Source organism: Microcebus murinus, chromosome 12 (genome assembly GCF_040939455.1).
Source record: "Microcebus murinus isolate Inina chromosome 12, M.murinus_Inina_mat1.0, whole genome shotgun sequence".
Taxonomy (NCBI): domain Eukaryota; kingdom Metazoa; phylum Chordata; class Mammalia; order Primates; family Cheirogaleidae; genus Microcebus; species Microcebus murinus.
This window is the reverse complement of record NC_134115.1, coordinates 197,776-223,633: the sequence shown is the minus strand read 5'-3', so window position 1 is coordinate 223,633 and position 25,858 is coordinate 197,776. Positions and strand designations below refer to the sequence as shown.

The 25,858-nt window shown below is 63.4% G+C and overlaps 7 pseudogenes; all 7 read right to left on the bottom strand.

The window, feature by feature from the left end:
• Positions 1-20: 20 nt before the first annotated feature.
• LOC142874569 (uncharacterized) lies at positions 21-139 on the bottom strand (annotated as a pseudogene).
• Positions 140-3,920: 3,781 nt separating this feature from the next.
• On the bottom strand, positions 3,921-4,039 carry LOC142874568 (uncharacterized; annotated as a pseudogene).
• Positions 4,040-7,815: 3,776 nt separating this feature from the next.
• On the bottom strand, positions 7,816-7,934 carry LOC142874567 (uncharacterized; annotated as a pseudogene).
• Positions 7,935-11,721: 3,787 nt separating this feature from the next.
• On the bottom strand, positions 11,722-11,840 carry LOC142874565 (uncharacterized; annotated as a pseudogene).
• A 3,773-nt stretch (positions 11,841-15,613) lies between these two features.
• On the bottom strand, positions 15,614-15,732 carry LOC142874521 (uncharacterized; annotated as a pseudogene).
• A 3,778-nt stretch (positions 15,733-19,510) lies between these two features.
• Positions 19,511-19,629, bottom strand: LOC142874520 (uncharacterized; annotated as a pseudogene).
• Positions 19,630-23,411: 3,782 nt separating this feature from the next.
• LOC142874519 (uncharacterized) lies at positions 23,412-23,530 on the bottom strand (annotated as a pseudogene).
• Between the last annotated feature and the right edge of the window lie 2,328 nt (positions 23,531-25,858).

The window sequence follows — 25,858 nt, the reverse complement described above, 5'->3', positions numbered from 1 at the left end:
AAAAAAAAAAAAAAAGCAGCCGCCTGTGGCACCCGGTATTCCCAGGCGGTCTCCCATCCAAGTACTAACCGGGCCCGACCCTGCTTAGCTTCCCAGACCAGACGAGATCGGGGGCGTTCAGGGTGGTGTGGCCCTAGACGGCGGCGGAGGGCGCCCCTGCCCCGCTCAAGAAGCCGAGCCTATCTGGGCTTCCCCGCCGCCGCCTCCCGCGCCGGGCCGGGCCGGTTGAGTTCGCCGGCCGGGTCCCGCGGGCTCCCAGGGACGGGGGGGATGGCCTGGGCGGGGCGGGGCGGGGCGGGGCGGGGGGCTGTCTCTCTATACACACACACACACACTCACACTCACTCACACTCACACAAGATGCGCCTCCACGGCTGGACTCGCCAAGGTGGAGCCCTCCCAGCCCCCCTCGTCTCCTCGCCCGGCCTCCTTCACCTACCCGCTGCCCACCCCCAGCGCGTCGCTGCCTGCCGCTGACTGCGCACGCGCGGGACGCTCACCCTTTGACCCCAGCCAGGGGCCGCCCTCCCCCACAACCCCTTTCAGCTGCGCCCCCCCCCCCGCCCTGTGGGTGGGCTGCCGCCTATTCCCCCGGGCCAGGGCTGGGGCACAGCCAGTGTATGGGGCGTCTCTCTCTGGGGATGTGTCCCATGGGTGGGGTGGGGTGGCGTGGTTTGGGGGGCGCTGAAGAAATCAGTCCCCTCCATCTCCTACCTCTGGAAAACGCCCAAGCCCGTGGAGAACTGCCGGCACCGCTTCGTGGGGGCCGGGACCCTCCTCCGTGTCCTCCTGTGGCCCAGTCCAAGGGGCCTGGGCCTGGCCGGGGCTGCATTGGACCCCGACCACCCTGGCGTGTGGACTCGCTAAAAATCGGCCATTAGATATTGGATTCCAGCTTCCTGGAGGTCATTTCACTAATGAGTGCACCGGAAAGAGTTTCCTAATCCATCTGTGAGGGTGGCAACTGAAAGAGAATTTTAAAGCTGACAGAATAGGCGAGGGAAGGCATAGGAGATTTCCACACCCAGCAAGGAAGACTTTCCCGAAATGGAAGAAAGAAACGAGCAAACAGAGACACCGGTAGCCCGCCCGGAAAAGAGTCTGCCCCTTAGAGAAAGCACCCTGACCAGGTTCACCCGTGGGTGGGTGGCGAGCTGGCGGCGTTCAGAAGAGCGAGGCCCGCAGTCTGTGCGGAAGACACCTGCGCTCGGGTGTGTGTGGCGGCGCGATTCACAAGCAGCTCTAGACGTTAAACCAAGGAGAAGCCAGGGAGTTCCCAACGCCCCAGGTGTCCTCAGCCCACGACTGGCTGCTGTGGGAATGCGAAGCCCGGCTCCTTGTCTCAGAGCGGGGTTCCCAGGAGGATCAGGCTGAAGCTGGGACTCGGCCTCAAAGTGTCCCCTCGCATGGCCACCCCCTTCCCCTTCCTGCTCCTCTACTCCTGGTGCCCCTCCATCCAGGGGCCAGACCTTAAAGAGTCACCGCAAGAGAATCCTGGTCCCAAAGGAGCCTTCTGGGGGACCGGTGCTGAGAGAGGTTGTGGGCATGGCCCGCTGGGGCTCTGCCCGACCCAGGGCTGAGAGATGCCACCTCCCAGCTCTGGGTCCCTGCAGGAAGTGTTGGCAAGCACAGGGCCGGTCCTCCAAAGGCCCAGGTGCAGGGAGCCCAGGCCAAGCAGCCTGTGGAAGAAGCCACTTGCCGTGCCACCCCGGGAACAGGACTGCAGGCCCCGGCCCTTCCCACCACCTCCTCCTCCTCCTCCTCCTCCTCCCCCCCCCGCCCCCCCCCACAGGGCACAGGGCTCAGAGACACCTCAGACTCTTGCTACCCAAAGTGCAAAGGGCATCAGTTGCTCCTCCAACCCCCCCGCCCAGCAGACCACGTTGTCCAGCCAGCCCCCGGGCCTCCCTGGGGTGCCCAGCACAAAAGTGCAGACACCCACCGGACCCTCAATCTCAGTTTTCAGATGTTTTTGCCACTCTAAGGACCCGCAGGCCAGCTGGGCCTTCGGGCAGGACAGAGAGCCCCGGAATCCGACGTGGAGAGTTGCGTGTACGTCCCCATCAGGAGGCGGTCCCCACCTCCGCGGCTCTCCCCTTGCGGGGAGCGGCAGCCCAGCCGGCAGCCGCAGGGCCTCAGGGAAGACACCAGGCTGGGCCCCCGCGGCACAGCGGGGGCACGTCCCCCGCACTCACGCGACTTAGGGACGGCTGCTGGAGACTGCTGCGGCCACCCTGCTGCCGGGTTTCTGGTGGGCTTCCTGGAAGCAGCGTCCACACCAAGCCCTTGGAAGGCCCAGGCGACGGAGGAGCCGGTCAGGCAGGGGCCCAGGACGGTGAGAGGCCGGGCGGGCGGGAAGGAGCATGTCAGGCAGGGGCAGAGGACGGTGACAGGCCGGGCGGGGAGGAGCCGGTCAGGCGGGGGCCCAGGACAGTGACGGGCCTGGCCGGGGAGCAGTGCGTCAGGCAGGGGCAGAGGAGACGGGCTGGGTAAGGGTTAGGGTGACAGTTAGGGCACAATTCACAATCGCAAAGACATGGAAGCAACCCGAGTGCCCATCCATCCAGGAGTGCATCAATAAAATGTGGCGCGTGGACACCACGGAGTGCCATTCGGCTGTGAGGAGCAGCGGTGAGAGGGCGCCTCTCGTGTTCTCCTGGCCAGAGCTGGAACCCGTTCCAGTAGGCCAGGTATCCCAAGAATGGACACACGAGCACCACGTGAGCGCGCTCACCAGCAAATTGGTACGAACGGATGGACGCCTAAGTGGACAGAGAGGAATCACCTTCATCGGGTGGGTGTCGGGCGGGTGGGGGGAGGGGAGGGGCATACACATCCATTAGGCATGGGGTGGGTGCGCACCGACTGGGGGATGGGCGCACTTGAAGCTCTGACCCGAGGGGGGAGGCTTGGAGAGGGCAAGGCACCCGACCTTAACATTGGTACCCCCACAATACGCTGGAACAACATGAACGGTATATGAATAAGAACACAGGGGGGGCCGGGCGCGGTGGCTCACGCCTGTAATCCTAGCTCTCTGGGAGGCCGAGGCGGGCGGATTGCTCCAGGTCAGGAGTTCGAAACCAGCCTGAGCAAGAGCGAGACCCCGTCTCTACTAAAAATAGAAAGAAATTAATTGGCCAACTAATATATATAGAAAAACACAGCCGGGCGTGGTGGTGCATGCCTGTAGTCCCAACTACTCGGGAGGCTGAGGCAGCAGGATTGCTTGAGCCCGGAGATTGAGGTTGCTGTGAGCTAGGCTGACGCCATGGCACTCACTCTAGCCTGGGCAGCAAAACGAGACTCTGTCTCAAAAAAAAAAAAAAAAAAAAAAAGAACGCCGGGGGGAGGGGGGCACGGGCGTCACATGTCACCTGAATACTTGTACTCCCATCATCTGCTTGAAGAGAGAGAGAAAAGAAAATGCAATCATAGAGGTAAGAGACACTTTTTAAAAATAATGAATCCGAAGAGAAAAGTAAAAGGAGGCCTGTGGAGCAGGTCTGGGTGTGACTCCGGATCCCCCAACATCAGGTGCCACCACCAAAGATTCCTGCGTGTAGCCCATAGAACCCCAAAAGCAACGGGATGAGTTCTGGTCACATACTCCCTCAAAATGACATCCTGGCCTTCTTCTGGAACTCCCTCCCCTCTCAGACTCTCAAGGTTTCCTCCAGCGTGTCGGTTCCCACAGAGCAGACCTGTGGTCTGAGACCTGACAGTCCAGATGCCACGCATGCTGCCGCGTGGCGGCGGTGTCGCGGCTTGGGACAAGAGGAGGCCCCACGGTGCGGGCTGGGGCGCCAGGCACCGCGCGGGCGCTGAGGGTGGGGGTGACCCCCACCCCGGGCCGCCGCCGCGCTCCCAGAAAGGGGACAGAACAAGAGGCAAAAAAAAAAAAAAAAAAAAAAAGCAGCCGCCTGTGGCACCCGGTATTCCCAGGCGGTCTCCCATCCAAGTACTAACCGGGCCCGACCCTGCTTAGCTTCCCAGACCAGACGAGATCGGGGGCGTTCAGGGTGGTGTGGCCCTAGACGGCGGCGGAGGGCGCCCCTGCCCCGCTCAAGAAGCCGAGCCTCTCTGGGCTTCCCCGCCGCCGCCTCCCGCGCCGGGCCGGGCCGGTTGAGTTCGCCGGCCGGGTCCCGCGGGCTCCCAGGGACGGGGGGGATGGGCGGGGCGGGGCAGGGCGGGGCGGGGCGGGGGGCTGTCTCTCTATACACACACACACACACTCACACTCACTCACACTCACACAAGATGCGCCTCCACGGCTGGACTCGCCAAGGTGGAGCCCTCCCAGCCCCCCTCGTCTCCTCGCCCGGCCTCCTTCACCTACCCGCTGCCCACCCCCAGCGCGTCGCTGCCTGCCCCTGACTGCGCACGCGCGGGACGCTCGCCCTTTGACCCCAGCCAGGGGCCGCCCTCCCCCACAACCCCTTTCAGCTGCGCCCCCCCCTCGCCCTGTGGGTGGGCTGCCGCCTATTCCCCCGGGCCAGGGCTGGGGCACAGCCAGTGTATGGGGCGTCTCTCTCTGGGGATGTGTCCCATGGGTGGGGTGGGGTGGCGTGGTTTGGGGGGCGCTGAAGAAATCAGTCCCCTCCATCTCCTACCTCTGGAAAACGCCCAAGCCCGTGGAGAACTGCCGGCACCGCTTCGTGGGGGCCGGGACCCTCCTCCGTGTCCTCCTGTGGCCCAGTCCAAGGGGCCTGGGCCTGGCCGGGGCTGCATTGGACCCCGACCACCCTGGCGTGTGGACTCGCTAAAAATCGGCCATTAGATATTGGATTCCAGCTTCCTGGAGGTCATTTCACTAATGAGTGCACCGGAAAGAGTTTCCTAATCCATCTGTGAGGGTGGCAACTGAAAGAGAATTTTAAAGCTGACAGAATAGGCGAGGGAAGGCATAGGAGATTTCCACACCCAGCAAGGAAGACTTTCCCGAAATGGAAGAAAGAAACGAGCAAACAGAGACACCGGTAGCCCGCCCGGAAAAGAGTCTGCCCCTGAGAGAAAGCACCCTGACCAGGTTCACCCGTGGGTGGGTGGCGAGCTGGCGGCGTTCAGAAGAGCGAGGCCCGCAGTCTGTGCGGAAGACACCTGCGCTCGGGTGTGTGTGGCGGCGCGATTCACAAGCAGCTCTAGACGTTAAACCAAGGAGAAGCCAGGGAGTTCCCAACGCCCCAGGTGTCCTCAGCCCACGACTGGCTGCTGTGGGAATGCGAAGCCCGGCTCCTTGTCTCAGAGCGGGGTTCCCAGGAGGATCAGGCTGAAGCTGGGACTCGGCCTCAAAGTGTCCCCTCGCATGGCCACCCCCTTTCCCTTCCTGCTCCTCTACTCCTGGTGCCCCTCCATCCAGGGGCCAGACCTTAAAGAGTCACCGCAAGAGAATCCTGGTCCCAAAGGAGCCTTCTGGGGGACCGGTGCTGAGAGAGGTTGTGGGCATGGCCCGCTGGGGCTCTGCCCGACCCAGGGCTGAGAGATGCCACCTCCCAGCTCTGGGTCCCTGCAGGAAGTGTTGGCAAGCACAGGGCCGGTCCTCCAAAGGCCCAGGTGCAGGGAGCCCAGGCCAAGCAGCCTGTGGAAGAAGCCACTTGCCGTGCCACCCCGGGAACAGGACTGCAGGCCCCGGCCCTTCCCACCACCTCCTCCTCCTCCTCCTCCTCCTCCCCCCCCAGCCCCCCCCACAGGGCACAGGGCTCAGAGACACCTCAGACTCTTGCTACCCAAAGTGCAAAGGGCATCAGTTGCTCCTCCAACCCCCCCGCCCAGCAGACCACGTTGTCCAGCCAGCCCCCGGGCCTCCCTGGGGTGCCCAGCACAAAAGTGCAGACACCCACCGGACCCTCAATCTCAGTTTTCGGATGTTTTTGCCACTCTAAGGACCCGCAGGCCAGCTGGGCCTTCGGGCAGGACAGAGAGCCCCGGAATCCGACGTGGAGAGCTGCGTGTACGTCCCCATCAGGAGGCGGTCCCCACCTCCGCGGCTCTCCCCTTGCGGGGAGCGGCAGCCCAGCCGGCAGCCGCAGGGCCTCAGGGAAGACACCAGGCTGGGCCCCCGCGGCACAGCGGGGGCACGTCCCCCGCACTCAGGCGACTTAGGGACGGCTGCTGGAGACTGCTGCGGCCACCCTGCTGCCGGGTTTCTGGTGGGCTTCCTGGAAGCAGCGTCCACACCAAGCCCTTGGAAGGCCCAGGCGACGGAGGAGCCGGTCAGGCAGGGGCCCAGGACGGTGAGAGGCCGGGCGGGCGGGAAGGAGCATGTCAGGCAGGGGCAGAGGACGGTGACAGGCCGGGCGGGGAGGAGCCGGTCAGGCGGGGGCCCAGGACAGTGACGGGCCTGGCCGGGGAGCAGTGCGTCAGGCAGGGGCAGAGGAGACGGGCTGGGTAAGGGTTAGGGTGACAGTTAGGGCACAATTCACAATCGCAAAGACGTGGAAGCGACCCGAGTGCCCATCCATCCAGGAGTGCATCAATAAAATGTGGCGCGTGGACACCACGGAGTGCCATTCGGCTGTGAGGAGCAGCGGTGAGAGGGCGCCTCTCGTGTTCTCCTGGCCAGAGCTGGAACCCGTTCCAGTAGGCCAGGTATCCCAAGAATGGACACACGAGCACCACGTGAGCGCGCTCACCAGCAAATTGGTACGAACGGATGGACGCCTAAGTGGACAGAGAGGAATCACCTTCATCGGGTGGGTGTCGGGCGGGTGGGGGGAGGGGAGGGGCATACACATCCATTAGGCATGGGGTGGGTGCGCACCGACTGGGGGATGGGCGCACTTGAAGCTCTGACCCGAGGGGGGAGGCTTGGAGAGGGCAAGGCACCCGACCTTAACATTGGTACCCCCACAATACGCTGGAACAACATGAGAGGTATATGAATAAGAACACAGGGGGGGCCGGGCGCGGTGGCTCACGCCTGTAATCCTAGCTCTCTGGGAGGCCGAGGCGGGCGGATTGCTCCAGGTCAGGAGTTCGAAACCAGCCTGAGCAAGAGCGAGACCCCGTCTCTACTAAAAATAGAAAGAAATTAATTGGCCAACTAATATATATAGAAAAACACAGCCGGGCGTGGTGGTGCATGCCTGTAGTCCCAACTACTCGGGAGGCTGAGGCAGCAGGATTGCTTGAGCCCGGAGATTGAGGTTGCTGTGAGCTAGGCTGACGCCATGGCACTCACTCTAGCCTGGGCAGCAAAACGAGACTCTGTCTCAAAAAAAAAAAAAAAAAAAAAAAGAACGCAGGGGGGAGGGGGGCACGGGCGTCACATGTCACCTGAATACTTGTACTCCCATCATCTGCTTGAAGAGAGAAAAGAAAATGCAATCATAGAGGTAAGAGACACTTTTTAAAAATAATGAATCCGAAGAGAAAAGTAAAAGGAGGCCTGTGGAGCAGGTCTGGGTGTGACTCCGGATCCCCCAACATCAGGTGCCACCACCAAAGATTCCTGCGTGTAGCCCATAGAACCCCAAAAGCAACGGGATGAGTTCTGGTCACATACTCCCTCAAAATGACATCCTGGCCTTCTTCTGGAACTCCCTCCCCTCTCAGACTCTCAAGGTTTCCTCCAGCGTGTCGGTTCCCACAGAGCAGACCTGTGGTCTGAGACCTGACAGTCCAGATGCCACGCATGCTGCCGCGTGGCGGCGGTGTCGCGGCTTGGGACAAGAGGAGGCCCCACGGTGCGGGCTGGGGCGCCAGGCACCGCGCGGGCGCTGAGGGTGGGGGTGACCCCCACCCCGGGCCGCCGCCGCGCTCCCAGAAAGGGGACAGAACAAGAGGCAAAAAAAAAAAAAAAAAAAAAAAAGCAGCCGCCTGTGGCACCCGGTATTCCCAGGCGGTCTCCCATCCAAGTACTAACCGGGCCCGACCCTGCTTAGCTTCCCAGACCAGACGAGATCGGGGGCGTTCAGGGTGGTGTGGCCCTAGACGGCGGCGGAGGGCGCCCCTGCCCCGCTCAAGAAGCCGAGCCTCTCTGGGCTTCCCCGCCGCCGCCTCCCGCGCCGGGCCGGGCCGGTTGAGTTCGCCGGCCGGGTCCCGCGGGCTCCCAGGGACGGGGGGGGGGGATGGGCGGGGCGGGGCAGGGCGGGGCGGGGCGGGGGGCTGTCTCTCTATACACACACACACACACTCACACTCACTCACACTCACACAAGATGCGCCTCCACGGCTGGACTCGCCAAGGTGGAGCCCTCCCAGCCCCCCTCGTCTCCTCGCCCGGCCTCCTTCACCTACCCGCTGCCCACCCCCAGCGCGTCGCTGCCTGCCGCTGACTGCGCACGCGCGGGACGCTCGCCCTTTGACCCCAGCCAGGGGCCGCCCTCCCCCACAACCCCTTTCAGCTGCGCCCCCCCCCTCGCCCTGTGGGTGGGCTGCCGCCTATTCCCCCGGGCCAGGGCTGGGGCACAGCCAGTGTATGGGGCGTCTCTCTCTGGGGATGTGTCCCATGGGTGGGGTGGGGTGGCGTGGTTTGGGGGGCGCTGAAGAAATCAGTCCCCTCCATCTCCTACCTCTGGAAAACGCCCAAGCCCGTGGAGAACTGCCGGCACCGCTTCGTGGGGGCCGGGACCCTCCTCCGTGTCCTCCTGTGGCCCAGTCCAAGGGGCCTGGGCCTGGCCGGGGCTGCATTGGACCCCGACCACCCTGGCGTGTGGACTCGCTAAAAATCGGCCATTAGATATTGGATTCCAGCTTCCTGGAGGTCATTTCACTAATGAGTGCACCGGAAAGAGTTTCCTAATCCATCTGTGAGGGTGGCAACTGAAAGAGAATTTTAAAGCTGACAGAATAGGCGAGGGAAGGCATAGGAGATTTCCACACCCAGCAAGGAAGACTTTCCCGAAATGGAAGAAAGAAACGAGCAAACAGAGACACCGGTAGCCCGCCCGGAAAAGAGTCTGCCCCTGAGAGAAAGCACCCTGACCAGGTTCACCCGTGGGTGGGTGGCGAGCTGGCGGCGTTCAGAAGAGCGAGGCCCGCAGTCTGTGCGGAAGACACCTGCGCTCGGGTGTGTGTGGCGGCGCGATTCACAAGCAGCTCTAGACGTTAAACCAAGGAGAAGCCAGGGAGTTCCCAACGCCCCAGGTGTCCTCAGCCCACGACTGGCTGCTGTGGGAATGCGAAGCCCGGCTCCTTGTCTCAGAGCGGGGTTCCCAGGAGGATCAGGCTGAAGCTGGGACTCGGCCTCAAAGTGTCCCCTCGCATGGCCACCCCCTTCCCCTTCCTGCTCCTCTACTCCTGGTGCCCCTCCATCCAGGGGCCAGACCTTAAAGAGTCACCGCAAGAGAATCCTGGTCCCAAAGGAGCCTTCTGGGGGACCGGTGCTGAGAGAGGTTGTGGGCATGGCCCGCTGGGGCTCTGCCCGACCCAGGGCTGAGAGATGCCACCTCCCAGCTCTGGGTCCCTGCAGGAAGTGTTGGCAAGCACAGGGCCGGTCCTCCAAAGGCCCAGGTGCAGGGAGCCCAGGCCAAGCAGCCTGTGGAAGAAGCCACTTGCCGTGCCACCCCGGGAACAGGACTGCAGGCCCCGGCCCTTCCCACCACCTCCTCCTCCTCCTCCTCCACCTCCCCCCCCCGCCCCCCCCCACAGGGCACAGGGCTCAGAGACACCTCAGACTCTTGCTACCCAAAGTGCAAAGGGCATCAGTTGCTCCTCCAACCCCCCCGCCCATCAGACCACGTTGTCCAGCCAGCCCCCGGGCCTCCCTGGGGTGCCCAGCACAAAAGTGCAGACACCCACCGGACCCTCAATCTCAGTTTTCGGATGTTTTTGCCACTCTAAGGACCCGCAGGCCAGCTGGGCCTTCGGGCAGGACAGAGAGCCCCGGAATCCGACGTGGAGAGCTGCGTGTACGTCCCCATCAGGAGGCGGTCCCCACCTCCGCGGCTCTCCCCTTGCGGGGAGCGGCAGCCCAGCCGGCAGCCGCAGGGCCTCAGGGAAGACACCAGGCTGGGCCCCCGCGGCACAGCGGGGGCACGTCCCCCGCACTCACGCGACTTAGGGACGGCTGCTGGAGACTGCTGCGGCCACCCTGCTGCCGGGTTTCTGGTGGGCTTCCTGGAAGCAGCGTCCACACCAAGCCCTTGGAAGGCCCAGGCGACGGAGGAGCCGGTCAGGCAGGGGCCCAGGACGGTGAGAGGCCGGGCGGGCGGGAAGGAGCATGTCAGGCAGGGGCAGAGGACGGTGACAGGCCGGGCGGGGAGGAGCCGGTCAGGCGGGGGCCCAGGACAGTGACGGGCCTGGCCGGGGAGCAGTGCGTCAGGCAGGGGCAGAGGAGACGGGCTGGGTAAGGGTTAGGGTGACAGTTAGGGCACAATTCACAATCGCAAGGACGTGGAAGCGACCCGAGTGCCCATCCATCCAGGAGTGCATCAATAAAATGTGGCGCGTGGACACCACGGAGTGCCATTCGGCTGTGAGGAGCAGCGGTGAGAGGGCGCCTCTCGTGTTCTCCTGGCCAGAGCTGGAACCCGTTCCAGTAGGCCAGGTATCCCAAGAATGGACACACGAGCACCACGTGAGCGCGCTCACCAGCAAATTGGTACGAACGGATGGACGCCTAAGTGGACAGAGAGGAATCACCTTCATCGGGTGGGTGTCGGGCGGGTGGGGGGAGGGGAGGGGCATACACATCCATTAGGCATGGGGTGGGTGCGCACCGACTGGGGGATGGGCGCACTTGAAGCTCTGACCCGAGGGGGGAGGCTTGGAGAGGGCAAGGCACCCGACCTTAACATTGGTACCCCCACAATACGCTGGAACAACATGAGAGGTATATGAATAAGAACACAGGGGGGGCCGGGCGCGGTGGCTCACGCCTGTAATCCTAGCTCTCTGGGAGGCCGAGGCGGGCGGATTGCTCCAGGTCAGGAGTTCGAAACCAGCCTGAGCAAGAGCGAGACCCCGTCTCTACTAAAAATAGAAAGAAATTAATTGGCCAACTAATATATATAGAAAAACACAGCCGGGCGTGGTGGTGCATGCCTGTAGTCCCAACTACTCGGGAGGCTGAGGCAGCAGGAGTGCTTGAGCCCGGAGATTGAGGTTGCTGTGAGCTAGGCTGACGCCATGGCACTCACTCTAGCCTGGGCAGCAAAACGAGACTCTGTCTCAAAAAAAAAAAAAAAAAAAAAAAAGAACGCAGGGGGGAGGGGGGCACGGGCGTCACATGTCACCTGAATACTTGTACTCCCATCATCTGCTTGAAGAGAGAGAGAAAAGAAAATGCAATCATAGAGGTAAGAGACACTTTTTAAAAATAATGAATCCGAAGAGAAAAGTAAAAGGAGGCCTGTGGAGCAGGTCTGGGTGTGACTCCGGATCCCCCAACATCAGGTGCCACCACCAAAGATTCCTGCGTGTAGCCCATAGAACCCCAAAAGCAACGGGATGAGTTCTGGTCACATACTCCCTCAAAATGACATCCTGGCCTTCTTCTGGAACTCCCTCCCCTCTCAGACTCTCAAGGTTTCCTCCAGCGTGTCGGTTCCCACAGAGCAGACCTGTGGTCTGAGACCTGACAGTCCAGATGCCACGCATGCTGCCGCGTGGCGGCGGTGTCGCGGCTTGGGACAAGAGGAGGCCCCACGGTGCGGGCTGGGGCGCCAGGCACCGCGCGGGCGCTGAGGGTGGGGGTGACCCCCACCCCGGGCCGCCGCCGCGCTCCCAGAAAGGGGACAAAACAAGAGGCAAAAAAAAAAAAAAAAAAAAAAAAGCAGCCGCCTGTGGCACCCGGTATTCCCAGGCGGTCTCCCATCCAAGTACTAACCGGGCCCGACCCTGCTTAGCTTCCCAGACCAGACGAGATCGGGGGCGTTCAGGGTGGTGTGGCCCTAGACGGCGGCGGAGGGCGCCCCTGCCCCGCTCAAGAAGCCGAGCCTCTCTGGGCTTCCCCGCCGCCGCCTCCCGCGCCGGGCCGGGCCGGTTGAGTTCGCCGGCCGGGTCCCGCGGGCTCCCAGGGACGGGGGGGATGGGCGGGGCGGGGCAGGGCGGGGCGGGGCGGGGGGCTGTCTCTCTATACACACACACACACACTCACACTCACTCACACTCACACAAGATGCGCCTCCACGGCTGGACTCGCCAAGGTGGAGCCCTCCCAGCCCCCCTCGTCTCCTCGCCCGGCCTCCTTCACCTACCCGCTGCCCACCCCCAGCGCGTCGCTGCCTGCCGCTGACTGCGCACGCGCGGGACGCTCGCCCTTTGACCCCAGCCAGGGGCCGCCCTCCCCCACAACCCCTTTCAGCTGCGCCCCCCCCCTCGCCCTGTGGGTGGGCTGCCGCCTATTCCCCCGGGCCAGGGCTGGGGCACAGCCAGTGTATGGGGCGTCTCTCTCTGGGGATGTGTCCCATGGGTGGGGTGGGGTGGCGTGGTTTGGGGGGCGCTGAAGAAATCAGTCCCCTCCATCTCCTACCTCTGGAAAACGCCCAAGCCCGTGGAGAACTGCCGGCACCGCTTCGTGGGGGCCGGGACCCTCCTCCGTGTCCTCCTGTGGCCCAGTCCAAGGGGCCTGGGCCTGGCCGGGGCTGCATTGGACCCCGACCACCCTGGCGTGTGGACTCGCTAAAAATCGGCCATTAGATATTGGATTCCAGCTTCCTGGAGGTCATTTCACTAATGAGTGCACCGGAAAGAGTTTCCTAATCCATCTGTGAGGGTGGCAACTGAAAGAGAATTTTAAAGCTGACAGAATAGGCGAGGGAAGGCATAGGAGATTTCCACACCCAGCAAGGAAGACTTTCCCGGAATGGAAGAAAGAAACGAGCAAACAGAGACACCGGTAGCCCGCCCGGAAAAGAGTCTGCCCCTTAGAGAAAGCACCCTGACCAGGTTCACCCGTGGGTGGGTGGCGAGCTGGCGGCGTTCAGAAGAGCGAGGCCCGCAGTCTGTGCGGAAGACACCTGCGCTCGGGTGTGTGTGGCGGCGCGGTTCACAAGCAGCTCTAGACGTTAAACCAAGGAGAAGCCAGGGAGTTCCCAACGCCCCAGGTGTCCTCAGCCCACGACTGGCTGCTGTGGGAATGCGAAGCCCGGCTCCTTGTCTCAGAGCGGGGTTCCCAGGAGGATCAGGCTGAAGCTGGGACTCGGCCTCAAAGTGTCCCCTCGCATGGCCACCCCCTTCCCCTTCCTGCTCCTCTACTCCTGGTGCCCCTCCATCCAGGGGCCAGACCTTAAAGAGTCACCGCAAGAGAATCCTGGTCCCAAAGGAGCCTTCTGGGGGACCGGTGCTGAGAGAGGTTGTGGGCATGGCCCGCTGGGGCTCTGCCCTACCCAGGGCTGAGAGATGCCACCTCCCAGCTCTGGGTCCCTGCAGGAAGTGTTGGCAAGCACAGGGCCGGTCCTCCAAAGGCCCAGGTGCAGGGAGCCCAGGCCAAGCAGCCTGTGGAAGAAGCCACTTGCCGTGCCACCCCGGGAACAGGACTGCAGGCCCCGGCCCTTCCCACCTCCTCCTCCTCCTCCTCCTCCCCCCCGCCCCGCCACCACAGGGCACAGGGCTCAGAGACACCTCAGACTCTTGCTACCAAAAGTGCAAAGGGCATCAGTGGCTCCTCCAACACCCCCCCCCCCCCGCCCAGCAGACCACGTTGTCCAGCCAGCCCCTGGGCCTCCCTGGGGTGCCCAGCACAAAAGTGCAGACACCCACCGGACCCTCAGTCTCAGTTTTCGGAGGTTTTTGCCACTCCAAGGACCCGCAGGCCAGCTGGGCCTTCGGGCAGGACAGAGAGCCCCGGAATCCGACGTGGAGAGCTGCGTGTACGTCCCCATCAGGAGGCGGTCCCCACCTCCGCGGCTCTCCCCTTGCTGGGAGCGGCAGCCCAGCCGGCAGCCGCAGGGCCTCAGGGAAGACACCAGGCTGGGCCCCCGCGGCACAGCGGGGGCACGTCCCCCGCACTCAGGCGACTTAGGGACGGCTGCTGGAGACTGCTGCGGCCACCCTGCTGCCGGGTTTCTGGTGGGCTTCCTGGAAGCAGCGTCCATACCAAGCCCTTGGAAGGCCCAGGCGACGGAGGAGCCGGTCAGGCAGGGGCCCAGGACGGTGAGAGGCCGGGCGGGCGGGAAGGAGCATGTCAGGCAGGGGCAGAGGACGGTGACAGGCCGGGCGGGGAGGAGCCGGTCAGGCGGGGGCCCAGGACAGTGACGGGCCTGGCCGGGGAGGAGTGCGTCAGGCAGGGGCAGAGGAGACGGGCTGGGTAAGGGGTAGGGTGACAGTTAGGGCACAATTCACAATCGCAAAGACGTGGAAGCGACCCGAGTGCCCATCCATCCAGGAGTGCATCAATAAAATGTGGCGCGTGGACACCACGGAGTGCCATTCGGCTGTGAGGAGCAGCGGTGAGAGGGCGCCTCTCGTGTTCTCCTGGCCAGAGCTGGAACCCGTTCCAGTAGGCCAGGTATCCCAAGAATGGACACACGAGCACCACGTGAGCGCGCTCACCAGCAAATTGGTACGAACGGATGGACGCCTAAGTGGACAGAGAGGAATCACCTTCATCGGGTGGGTGTCGGGCGGGTGGGGGGAGGGGAGGGGCATACACATCCATTAGGCATGGGGTGGGTGCGCACCGACTGGGGGATGGGCGCACTTGAAGCTCTGACCCGAGGGGGGAGGCTTGGAGAGGGCAAGGCACCCGACCTTAACATTGGTACCCCCACAATACGCTGGAACAACATGAGAGGTATATGAATAAGAACACAGGGGGGGCCGGGCGCGGTGGCTCACGCCTGTAATCCTAGCTCTCTGGGAGGCCGAGGCGGGCGGATTGCTCCAGGTCAGGAGTTCGAAACCAGCCTGAGCAAGAGCGAGACCCCGTCTCTACTAAAAATAGAAAGAAATTAATTGGCCAACTAATATATATAGAAAAACACAGCCGGGCGTGGTGGTGCATGCCTGTAGTCCCAACTACTCGGGAGGCTGAGGCAGCAGGAGTGCTTGAGCCCGGAGATTGAGGTTGCTGTGAGCTAGGCTGACGCCATGGCACTCACTCTAGCCTGGGCAGCAAAACGAGACTCTGTCTCAAAAAAAAAAAAAAAAAAAAGAACGCAGGGGGGAGGGGGGCACGGGCGTCACATGTCACCTGAATACTTGTACTCCCATCATCTGCTTGAAGAGAGAGAGAAAAGAAAATGCAATCCTAGAGGTAAGAGACACTTTTTAAAAATAATGAATCCGAAGACAAAAGTAAAAGGAGGCCTGTGGAGCAGGTCTGGGTGTGACTCCGGATCCCCCAACATCAGGTGCCACCACCAAAGATTCCTGCGTGTAGCCCATAGAACCCCAAAAGCAACGGGACGAGTTCTGGTCACATACTCCCTCAAAATGACATCCTGGCCTTCTTCTGGAACTCCCTCCCCTCTCAGACTCTCAAGGTTTCCTCCAGCGTGTCGGTTCCCACAGAGCAGACCTTTGGTCTGAGACCTGACAGTCCAGATGCCACGCATGCTGCCGCGTGGCGGCGGTGTCGCGGCTTGGGACAAGAGGAGGCCCCACGGTGCGGGCTGGGGCGCCAGGCACCGCGCGGGCGCTGAGGGTGGGGGTGACCCCCACCCCGGGCCGCCGCCGCGCTCCCAGAAAGGGGACAGAACAAGAGGCAAAAAAAAAAAAAAAAAGCAGCAGCCTGTGGCACCCGGTATTCCCAGGCGGTCTCCCATCCAAGTACTAACCGGGCCCGACCCTGCTTAGCTTCCCAGACCAGACGAGATCGGGGGCGTTCAGGGTGGTGTGGCCCTAGACGGCGGCGGAGGGCGCCCCTGCCCCGCTCAAGAAGCCGAGCCTCTCTGGGCTTCCCCGCCGCCGCCTCCCGCGCCGGGCCGGGCCGGTTGAGTTCGCCGGCCGGGTCCCGCGGGCTCCCAGGGACGGGGGTGATGGGCGGGGCTGGGCGGGGCGGGGCGGGGCGGGGGGCTGTCTCTCTATACACACACACACACACTCACACTCACTCACACTCACACAAGATGCGCCTCCACGGCTGGACTCGCCAAGGTGGAGCCCTCCCAGCCCCGCTCGTCTCCTCGCCCGGCCTCCTTCACCTACCCGCTGCCCACCCCCAGCGCGTCGCTGCCTGCCGCTGACTGCGCACGCGCGGGACGCTCGCCCTTTGACCCCAGCCAGGGGCCGCCCTCCCCCACAACCCCTTTCAGCTGCGCCCCCCCCCCCGCGCCCTGTGGGTGGGCTGCCGCCTATTCCCCCGGGCCAGGGCTGGGGCACAGCCAGTGTATGGGGCGTCTCTCTCTGGGGATGTGTCCCATGGGTGGGGTGGGGTGGCGTGGTTTGGGGGGCGCTGAAGAAATCAGTCCCCTCCATCTCCTACCTCTGGAAAACGCCCAAGCCCGTGGAGAACTGCCGGCACCGCTTCGTGGGGGCCGGGACCCTCCTCCGTGTCCTCCTGTGGCCCAGTCCAAGGGGCCTGGGCCTGGCCGGGGCTGCATTGGACCCCGACCACCCTGGCGTGTGGACTCGCTAAAAATCGGCCATTAGATATTGGATTCCAGCTTCCTGGAGGTCATTTCACTAATGAGTGCACCGGAAAGAGTTTCCTAATCCATCTGTGAGGGTGGCAACTGAAAGAGAATTTTAAAGCTGACAGAATAGGCGAGGGAAGGCATAGGAGATTTCCACACCCAGCAAGGAAGACTTTCCCGGAATGGAAGAAAGAAACGAGCAAACAGAGACACCGGTAGCCCGCCCGGAAAAGAGTCTGCCCCTTAGAGAAAGCACCCTGACCAGGTTCACCCGTGGGTGGGTGGCGAGCTAGCGGCGTTCAGAAGAGCGAGGCCCGCAGTCTGTGCGGAAGACACCTGCGCTCGGGTGTGTGTGGCGGCGCGGTTCACAAGCAGCTCTAGACGTTAAACCAAGGAGAAGCCAGGGAGTTCCCAACGCCCCAGGTGTCCTCAGCCCACGACTGGCTGCTGTGGGAATGCGAAGCCCGGCTCCTTGTCTCAGAGCGGGGTTCCCAGGAGGATCAGGCTGAAGCTGGGACTCGGCCTCAAAGTGTCCCCTCGCATGGCCACCCCCTTCCCCTTCCTGCTCCTCTACTCCTGGTGCCCCTCCATCCAGGGGCCAGACCTTAAAGAGTCACCGCAAGAGAATCCTGGTCCCAAAGGAGCCTTCTGGGGGACCGGTGCTGAGAGAGGTTGTGGGCATGGCCCGCTGGGGCTCTGCCCGACCCAGGGCTGAGAGATGCCACCTCCCAGCTCTGGGTCCCTGCAGGAAGTGTTGGCAAGCACAGGGCCGGTCCTCCAAAGGCCCAGGTGCAGGGAGCCCAGGCCAAGCAGCCTGTGGAAGAAGCCACTTGCCGTGCCACCCCGGGAACAGGACTGCAGGCCCCGGCCCTTCCCACCTCCTCCTCCTCCTCCTCCTCCCCCCCGCCCCGCCCCCACAGGGCACAGGGCTCAGAGACACCTCAGACTCTTGCTACCCAAAGTGCAAAGGGCATCAGTGGCTCCTCCAACACCCCCCCCCCGCCCAGCAGACCACGTTGTCCAGCCAGCCCCCGGGCCTCCCTGGGGTGCCCAGCACAAAAGTGCAGACACCCACCGGACCCTCAGTCTCAGTTTTCGGAGGTTTTTGCCACTCCAAGGACCCGCAGGCCAGCTGGGCCTTCGGGCAGGACAGAGAGCCCCGGAATCCGACGTGGAGAGCTGCGTGTACGTCCCCATCAGGAGGCGGTCCCCACCTCCGAGGCTCTCCCCTTGCTGGGAGCGGCAGCCCAGCCGGCAGCCACAGGGCCTCAGGGAAGACACCAGGCTGGGCCCCCGCGGCACAGCGGGGGCACGTCCCCCGCACTCACGCGACTTAGGGACGGCTGCTGGAGACTGCTGCGGCCACCCTGCTGCCGGGTTTCTGGTGGGCTTCCTGGAAGCAGCGTCCATACCAAGCCCTTGGAAGGCCCAGGCGATGGAGGAGCCCGTCAGGCAGGGGCCCAGGACGGTGAGAGGCCGGGCGGGCGGGAAGGAGCATGTCAGGCAGGGGCAGAGGACGGTGACAGGCCGGGCGGGGAGGAGCCGGTCAGGCGGGGGCCCAGGACAGTGACGGGCCTGGCCGGGGAGGAGTGCGTCAGGCAGGGGCAGAGGAGACGGGCTGGGTAAGGGTTAGGGTGACAGTTAGGGCACAATTCACAATCGCAAAGACGTGGAAGCGACCCGAGTGCCCATCCATCCAGGAGTGCATCAATAAAATGTGGCGCGTGGACACCACGGAGTGCCATTCGGCTGTGAGGAGCAGCGGTGAGAGGGCGCCTCTCGTGTTCTCCTGGCCAGAGCTGGAACCCGTTCCAGTAGGCCAGGTATCCCAAGAATGGACACACGAGCACCACGTGAGCGCGCTCACCAGCAAATTGGTACGAACGGATGGACGCCTAAGTGGACAGAGAGGAATCACCTTCATCGGGTGGGTGTCGGGCGGGTGGGGGGAGGGGAGGGGCATACACATCCATTAGGCATGGGGTGGGTGCGCACCGACTGGGGGATGGGCGCACTTGAAGCTCTGACCCGAGGGGGGAGGCTTGGAGAGGGCAAGGCACCCGACCTTAACATTGGTACCCCCACAATACGCTGGAACAACATGAGAGGTATATGAATAAGAACACAGGGGGGGCCGGGCGCGGTGGCTCACGCCTGTAATCCTAGCTCTCTGGGAGGCCGAGGCGGGCGGATTGCTCCAGGTCAGGAGTTCGAAACCAGCCTGAGCAAGAGCGAGACCCCGTCTCTACTAAAAATAGAAAGAAATTAATTGGCCAACTAATATATATAGAAAAACACAGCCGGGCGTGGTGGTGCATGCCTGTAGTCCCAACTACTCGGGAGGCTGAGGCAGCAGGATTGCTTGAGCCCGGAGATTGAGGTTGCTGTGAGCTAGGCTGACGCCATGGCACTCACTCTAGCCTGGGCAGCAAAACGAGACTCTGTCTCAAAAAAAAAAAAAAAAAAAAAAAAAAGAACGCAGGGGGGAGGGGGGCACGGGCGTCACATGTCACCTGAATACTTGTACTCCCATCATCTGCTTGAAGAGAGAGAGAAAAGAAAATGCAATCCTAGAGGTAAGAGACACTTTTTAAAAATAATGGATCCGAAGACAAAAGTAAAAGGAGGCCTGTGGTGCAGGTCTGGGTGTGACTCCGGATCCCCCAACATCAGGTGCCACCACCAAAGATTCCTGCGTGTAGCCCATAGAACCCCAAAAGCAACGGGACGAGTTCTGGTCACATACTCCCTCAAAATGACATCCTGGCCTTCTTCTGGAACTCCCTCCCCTCTCAGACTCTCAAGGTTTCCTCCAGCGTGTCGGTTCCCACAGAGCAGACCTTTGGTCTGAGACCTGACAGTCCAGATGCCACGCATGCTGCCGCGTGGCGGCGGTGTCGCGGCTTGGGACAAGAGGAGGCCCCACGGTGCGGGCTGGGGCGCCAGGCACCGCGCGGGCGCTGAGGGTGGGGGTGACCCCCACCCCGGGCCGCCGCCGCGCTCCCAGAAAGGGGACAGAACAAGAGGCAAAAAAAAAAAAAAAAAGCAGCAGCCTGTGGCACCCGGTATTCCCAGGCGGTCTCCCATCCAAGTACTAACCGGGCCCGACCCTGCTTAGCTTCCCAGACCAGACGAGATCGGGGGCGTTCAGGGTGGTGTGGCCCTAGACGGCGGCGGAGGGCGCCCCTGCCCCGCTCAAGAAGCCGAGCCTCTCTGGGCTTCCCCGCCGCCGCCTCCCGCGCCGGGCCGGGCCGGTTGAGTTCGCCGGCCGGGTCCCGCGGGCTCCCAGGGACGGGGGTGATGGGCGGGGCTGGGCGGGGCGGGGCGGGGCGGGGGGCTGTCTCTCTATACACACACACACACACTCACACTCACTCACACTCACACAAGATGCGCCTCCACGGCTGGACTCGCCAAGGTGGAGCCCTCCCAGCCCCCCTCGTCTCCTCGCCCGGCCTCCTTCACCTACCCGCTGCCCACCCCCAGCGCGTCGCTGCCTGCCGCTGACTGCGCACGCGCGGGACGCTCGCCCTTTGACCCCAGCCAGGGGCCGCCCTCCCCCACAACCCCTTTCAGCTGCGCCCCCCCCCCCCCCCGCGCCCTGTGGGTGGGCTGCCGCCTATTCCCCCGGGCCAGGGCTGGGGCACAGCCAGTGTATGGGGCGTCTCTCTCTGGGGATGTGTCCCATGGGTGGGGTGGGGTGGCGTGGTTTGGGGGGCGCTGAAGAAATCAGTCCCCTCCATCTCCTACCTCTGGAAAACGCCCAAGCCCGTGGAGAACTGCCGGCACCGCTTCGTGGGGGCCGGGACCCTCCTCCGTGTCCTCCTGTGGCCCAGTCCAAGGGGCCTGGGCCTGGCCGGGGCTGCATTGGACCCCGACCACCCTGGCGTGTGGACTCGCTAAAAATCGGCCATTAGATATTGGATTCCAGCTTCCTGGAGGTCATTTCACTAATGAGTGCACCGGAAAGAGTTTCCTAATCCATCTGTGAGGGTGGCAACTGAAAGAGAATTTTAAAGCTGACAGAATAGGCGAGGGAAGGCATAGGAGATTTCCACACCCAGCAAGGAAGACTTTCCCGGAATGGAAGAAAGAAACGAGCAAACAGAGACACCGGTAGCCCGCCCGGAAAAGAGTCTGCCCCTTAGAGAAAGCACCCTGACCAGGTTCACCCGTGGGTGGGTGGCGAGCTAGCGGCGTTCAGAAGAGCGAGGCCCGCAGTCTGTGCGGAAGACACCTGCGCTCGGGTGTGTGTGGCGGCGCGGTTCACAAGCAGCTCTAGACGTTAAACCAAGGAGAAGCCAGGGAGTTCCCAACGCCCCAGGTGTCCTCAGCCCACGACTGGCTGCTGTGGGAATGCGAAGCCCGGCTCCTTGTCTCAGAGCGGGGTTCCCAGGAGGATCAGGCTGAAGCTGGGACTCGGCCTCAAAGTGTCCCCTCGCATGGCCACCCCCTTCCCCTTCCTGCTCCTCTACTCCTGGTGCCCCTCCATCCAGGGGCCAGACCTTAAAGAGTCACCGCAAGAGAATCCTGGTCCCAAAGGAGCCTTCTGGGGGACCGGTGCTGAGAGAGGTTGTGGGCATGGCCCGCTGGGGCTCTGCCCGACCCAGGGCTGAGAGATGCCACCTCCCAGCTCTGGGTCCCTGCAGGAAGTGTTGGCAAGCACAGGGCCGGTCCTCCAAAGGCCCAGGTGCAGGGAGCCCAGGCCAAGCAGCCTGTGGAAGAAGCCACTTGCCGTGCCACCCCGGGAACAGGACTGCAGGCCCCGGCCCTTCCCACCTCCTCCTCCTCCTCCTCCTCCCCCCCGCCCCGCCCCCACAGGGCACAGGGCTCAGAGACACCTCAGACTCTTGCTACCCAAAGTGCAAAGGGCATCAGTGGCTCCTCCAACACCCCCCCCCCCCGCCCAGCAGACCACGTTGTCCAGCCAGCCCCCGGGCCTCCCTGGGGTGCCCAGCACAAAAGTGCAGACACCCACCGGACCCTCAGTCTCAGTTTTCGGAGGTTTTTGCCACTCCAAGGACCCGCAGGCCAGCTGGGCCTTCGGGCAGGACAGAGAGCCCCGGAATCCGACGTGGAGAGCTGCGTGTACGTCCCCATCAGGAGGCGGTCCCCACCTCCGAGGCTCTCCCCTTGCTGGGAGCGGCAGCCCAGCCGGCAGCCGCAGGGCCTCAGGGAAGACACCAGGCTGGGCCCCCGCGGCACAGCGGGGGCACGTCCCCCGCACTCACGCGACTTAGGGACGGCTGCTGGAGACTGCTGCGGCCACCCTGCTGCCGGGTTTCTGGTGGGCTTCCTGGAAGCAGCGTCCATACCAAGCCCTTGGAAGGCCCAGGCGATGGAGGAGCCCGTCAGGCAGGGGCCCAGGACGGTGAGAGGCCGGGCGGGCGGGAAGGAGCATGTCAGGCAGGGGCAGAGGACGGTGACAGGCCGGGCGGGGAGGAGCCGGTCAGGCGGGGGCCCAGGACAGTGACGGGCCTGGCCGGGGAGGAGTGCGTCAGGCAGGGGCAGAGGAGACGGGCTGGGTAAGGGGTAGGGTGACAGTTAGGGCACAATTCACAATCCCAAAGACGTGGAAGCGACCCGAGTGCCCATCCATCCAGGAGTGCATCAATAAAATGTGGCGCGTGGACACCACGGAGTGCCATTCGGCTGTGAGGAGCAGCGGTGAGAGGGCGCCTCTCGTGTTCTCCTGGCCAGAGCTGGAACCCGTTCCAGTAGGCCAGGTATCCCAAGAATGGACACACGAGCACCACGTGAGCGCGCTCACCAGCAAATTGGTACGAACGGATGGACGCCTAAGTGGACAGAGAGGAATCACCTTCATCGGGTGGGTGTCGGGCGGGTGGGGGGAGGGGAGGGGCATACACATCCATTAGGCATGGGGTGGGTGCGCACCGACTGGGGGATGGGCGCACTTGAAGCTCTGACCCGAGGGGGGAGGCTTGGAGAGGGCAAGGCACCCGACCTTAACATTGGTACCCCCACAATACGCTGGAACAACATGAGAGGTATATGAATAAGAACACAGGGGGGGCCGGGCGCGGTGGCTCACGCCTGTAATCCTAGCTCTCTGGGAGGCCGAGGCGGGCGGATTGCTCCAGGTCAGGAGTTCGAAACCAGCCTGAGCAAGAGCGAGACCCCGTCTCTACTAAAAATAGAAAGAAATTAATTGGCCAACTAATATATATAGAAAAACACAGCCGGGCGTGGTGGTGCATGCCTGTAGTCCCAACTACTCGGGAGGCTGAGGCAGCAGGATTGCTTGAGCCCGGAGATTGAGGTTGCTGTGAGCTAGGCTGACGCCATGGCACTCACTCTAGCCTGGGCAGCAAAACGAGACTCTGTCTCAAAAAAAAAAAAAAAAAAAAAAAAGAACGCAGGGGGGAGGGGGGCACGGGCGTCACATGTCACCTGAATACTTGTACTCCCATCATCTGCTTGAAGAGAGAGAGAAAAGAAAATGCAATCCTAGAGGTAAGAGACACTTTTTAAAAATAATGAATCCGAAGACAAAAGTAAAAGGAGGCCTGTGGAGCAGGTCTGGGTGTGACTCCGGATCCCCCAACATCAGGTGCCACCACCAAAGATTCCTGCGTGTAGCCCATAGAACCCCAAAAGCAACGGGACGAGTTCTGGTCACATACTCCCTCAAAATGACATCCTGGCCTTCTTCTGGAACTCCCTCCCCTCTCAGACTCTCAAGGTTTCCTCCAGCGTGTCGGTTCCCACAGAGCAGACCTTTGGTCTGAGACCTGACAGTCCAGATGCCACGCATGCTGCCGCGTGGCGGCGGTGTCGCGGCTTGGGACAAGAGGAGGCCCCACGGTGCGGGCTGGGGCGCCAGGCACCGCGCGGGCGCTGAGGGTGGGGGTGACCCCCACCCCGGGCCGCCGCCGCGCTCCCAGAAAGGGGACAGAACAAGAGGCAAAAAAAAAAAAAAAAAGCAGCAGCCTGTGGCACCCGGTATTCCCAGGCGGTCTCCCATCCAAGTACTAACCGGGCCCGACCCTGCTTAGCTTCCCAGACCAGACGAGATCGGGGGCGTTCAGGGTGGTGTGGCCCTAGACGGCGGCGGAGGGCGCCCCTGCCCCGCTCAAGAAGCCGAGCCTCTCTGGGCTTCCCCGCCGCCGCCTCCCGCGCCGGGCCGGGCCGGTTGAGTTCGCCGGCCGGGTCCCGCGGGCTCCCAGGGACGGGGGTGATGGGCGGGGCTGGGCGGGGCGGGGCGGGGCGGGGGGCTGTCTCTCTATACACACACACACACACTCACACTCACTCACACTCACACAAGATGCGCCTCCACGGCTGGACTCGCCAAGGTGGAGCCCTCCCAGCCCCCCTCGTCTCCTCGCCCGGCCTCCTTCACCTACCCGCTGCCCACCCCCAGCGCGTCGCTGCCTGCCGCTGACTGCGCACGCGCGGGACGCTCGCCCTTTGACCCCAGCCAGGGGCCGCCCTCCCCCACAACCCCTTTCAGCTGCGCCCCCCCCCCCCGCGCCCTGTGGGTGGGCTGCCGCCTATTCCCCCGGGCCAGGGCTGGGGCACAGCCAGTGTATGGGGCGTCTCTCTCTGGGGATGTGTCCCATGGGTGGGGTGGGGTGGCGTGGTTTGGGGGGCGCTGAAGAAATCAGTCCCCTCCATCTCCTACCTCTGGAAAACGCCCAAGCCCGTGGAGAACTGCCGGCACCGCTTCGTGGGGGCCGGGACCCTCCTCCGTGTCCTCCTGTGGCCCAGTCCAAGGGGCCTGGGCCTGGCCGGGGCTGCATTGGACCCCGACCACCCTGGCGTGTGGACTCGCTAAAAATCGGCCATTAGATATTGGATTCCAGCTTCCTGGAGGTCATTTCACTAATGAGTGCACCGGAAAGAGTTTCCTAATCCATCTGTGAGGGTGGCAACTGAAAGAGAATTTTAAAGCTGACAGAATAGGCGAGGGAAGGCATAGGAGATTTCCACACCCAGCAAGGAAGACTTTCCCGAAATGGAAGAAAGAAACGAGCAAACAGAGACACCGGTAGCCCGCCCGGAAAAGAGTCTGCCCCTGAGAGAAAGCACCCTGACCAGGTTCACCCGTGGGTGGGTGGCGAGCTGGCGGCGTTCAGAAGAGCGAGGCCCGCAGTCTGTGCGGAAGACACCTGCGCTCGGGTGTGTGTGGCGGCGCGATTCACAAGCAGCTCTAGACGTTAAACCAAGGAGAAGCCAGGGAGTTCCCAACGCCCCAGGTGTCCTCAGCCCACGACTGGCTGCTGTGGGAATGCGAAGCCCGGCTCCTTGTCTCAGAGCGGGGTTCCCAGGAGGATCAGGCTGAAGCTGGGACTCGGCCTCAAAGTGTCCCCTCGCATGGCCACCCCCTTCCCCTTCCTGCTCCTCTACTCCTGGTGCCCCTCCATCCAGGGGCCAGACCTTAAAGAGTCACCGCAAGAGAATCCTGGTCCCAAAGGAGCCTTCTGGGGGACCGGTGCTGAGAGAGGTTGTGGGCATGGCCCGCTGGGGCTCTGCCCGACCCAGGGCTGAGAGATGCCACCTCCCAGCTCTGGGTCCCTGCAGGAAGTGTTGGCAAGCACAGGGCCGGTCCTCCAAAGGCCCAGGTGCAGGGAGCCCAGGCCAAGCAGCCTGTGGAAGAAGCCACTTGCCGTGCCACCCCGGGAACAGGACTGCAGGCCCCGGCCCTTCCCACCTCCTCCTCCTCCTCCTCCTCCCCCCCGCCCCGCCCCCACAGGGCACAGGGCTCAGAGACACCTCAGACTCTTGCTACCCAAAGTGCAAAGGGCATCAGTGGCTCCTCCAACACCCCCCCCCCCGCCCAGCAGACCACGTTGTCCAGCCAGCCCCCGGGCCTCCCTGGGGTGCCCAGCACAAAAGTGCAGACACCCACCGGACCCTCAGTCTCAGTTTTCGGAGGTTTTTGCCACTCCAAGGACCCGCAGGCCAGCTGGGCCTTCGGGCAGGACAGAGAGCCCCGGAATCCGACGTGGAGAGCTGCGTGTACGTCCCCATCAGGAGGCGGTCCCCACCTCCGAGGCTCTCCCCTTGCTGGGAGCGGCAGCCCAGCCGGCAGCCGCAGGGCCTCAGGGAAGACACCAGGCTGGGCCCCCGCGGCACAGCGGGGGCACGTCCCCCGCACTCACGCGACTTAGGGACGGCTGCTGGAGACTGCTGCGGCCACCCTGCTGCCGGGTTTCTGGTGGGCTTCCTGGAAGCAGCGTCCATACCAAGCCCTTGGAAGGCCCAGGCGATGGAGGAGCCCGTCAGGCAGGGGCCCAGGACGGTGAGAGGCCGGGCGGGCGGGAAGGAGCATGTCAGGCAGGGGCAGAGGACGGTGACAGGCCGGGCGGGGAGGAGCCGGTCAGGCGGGGGCCCAGGACAGTGACGGGCCTGGCCGGGGAGGAGTGCGTCAG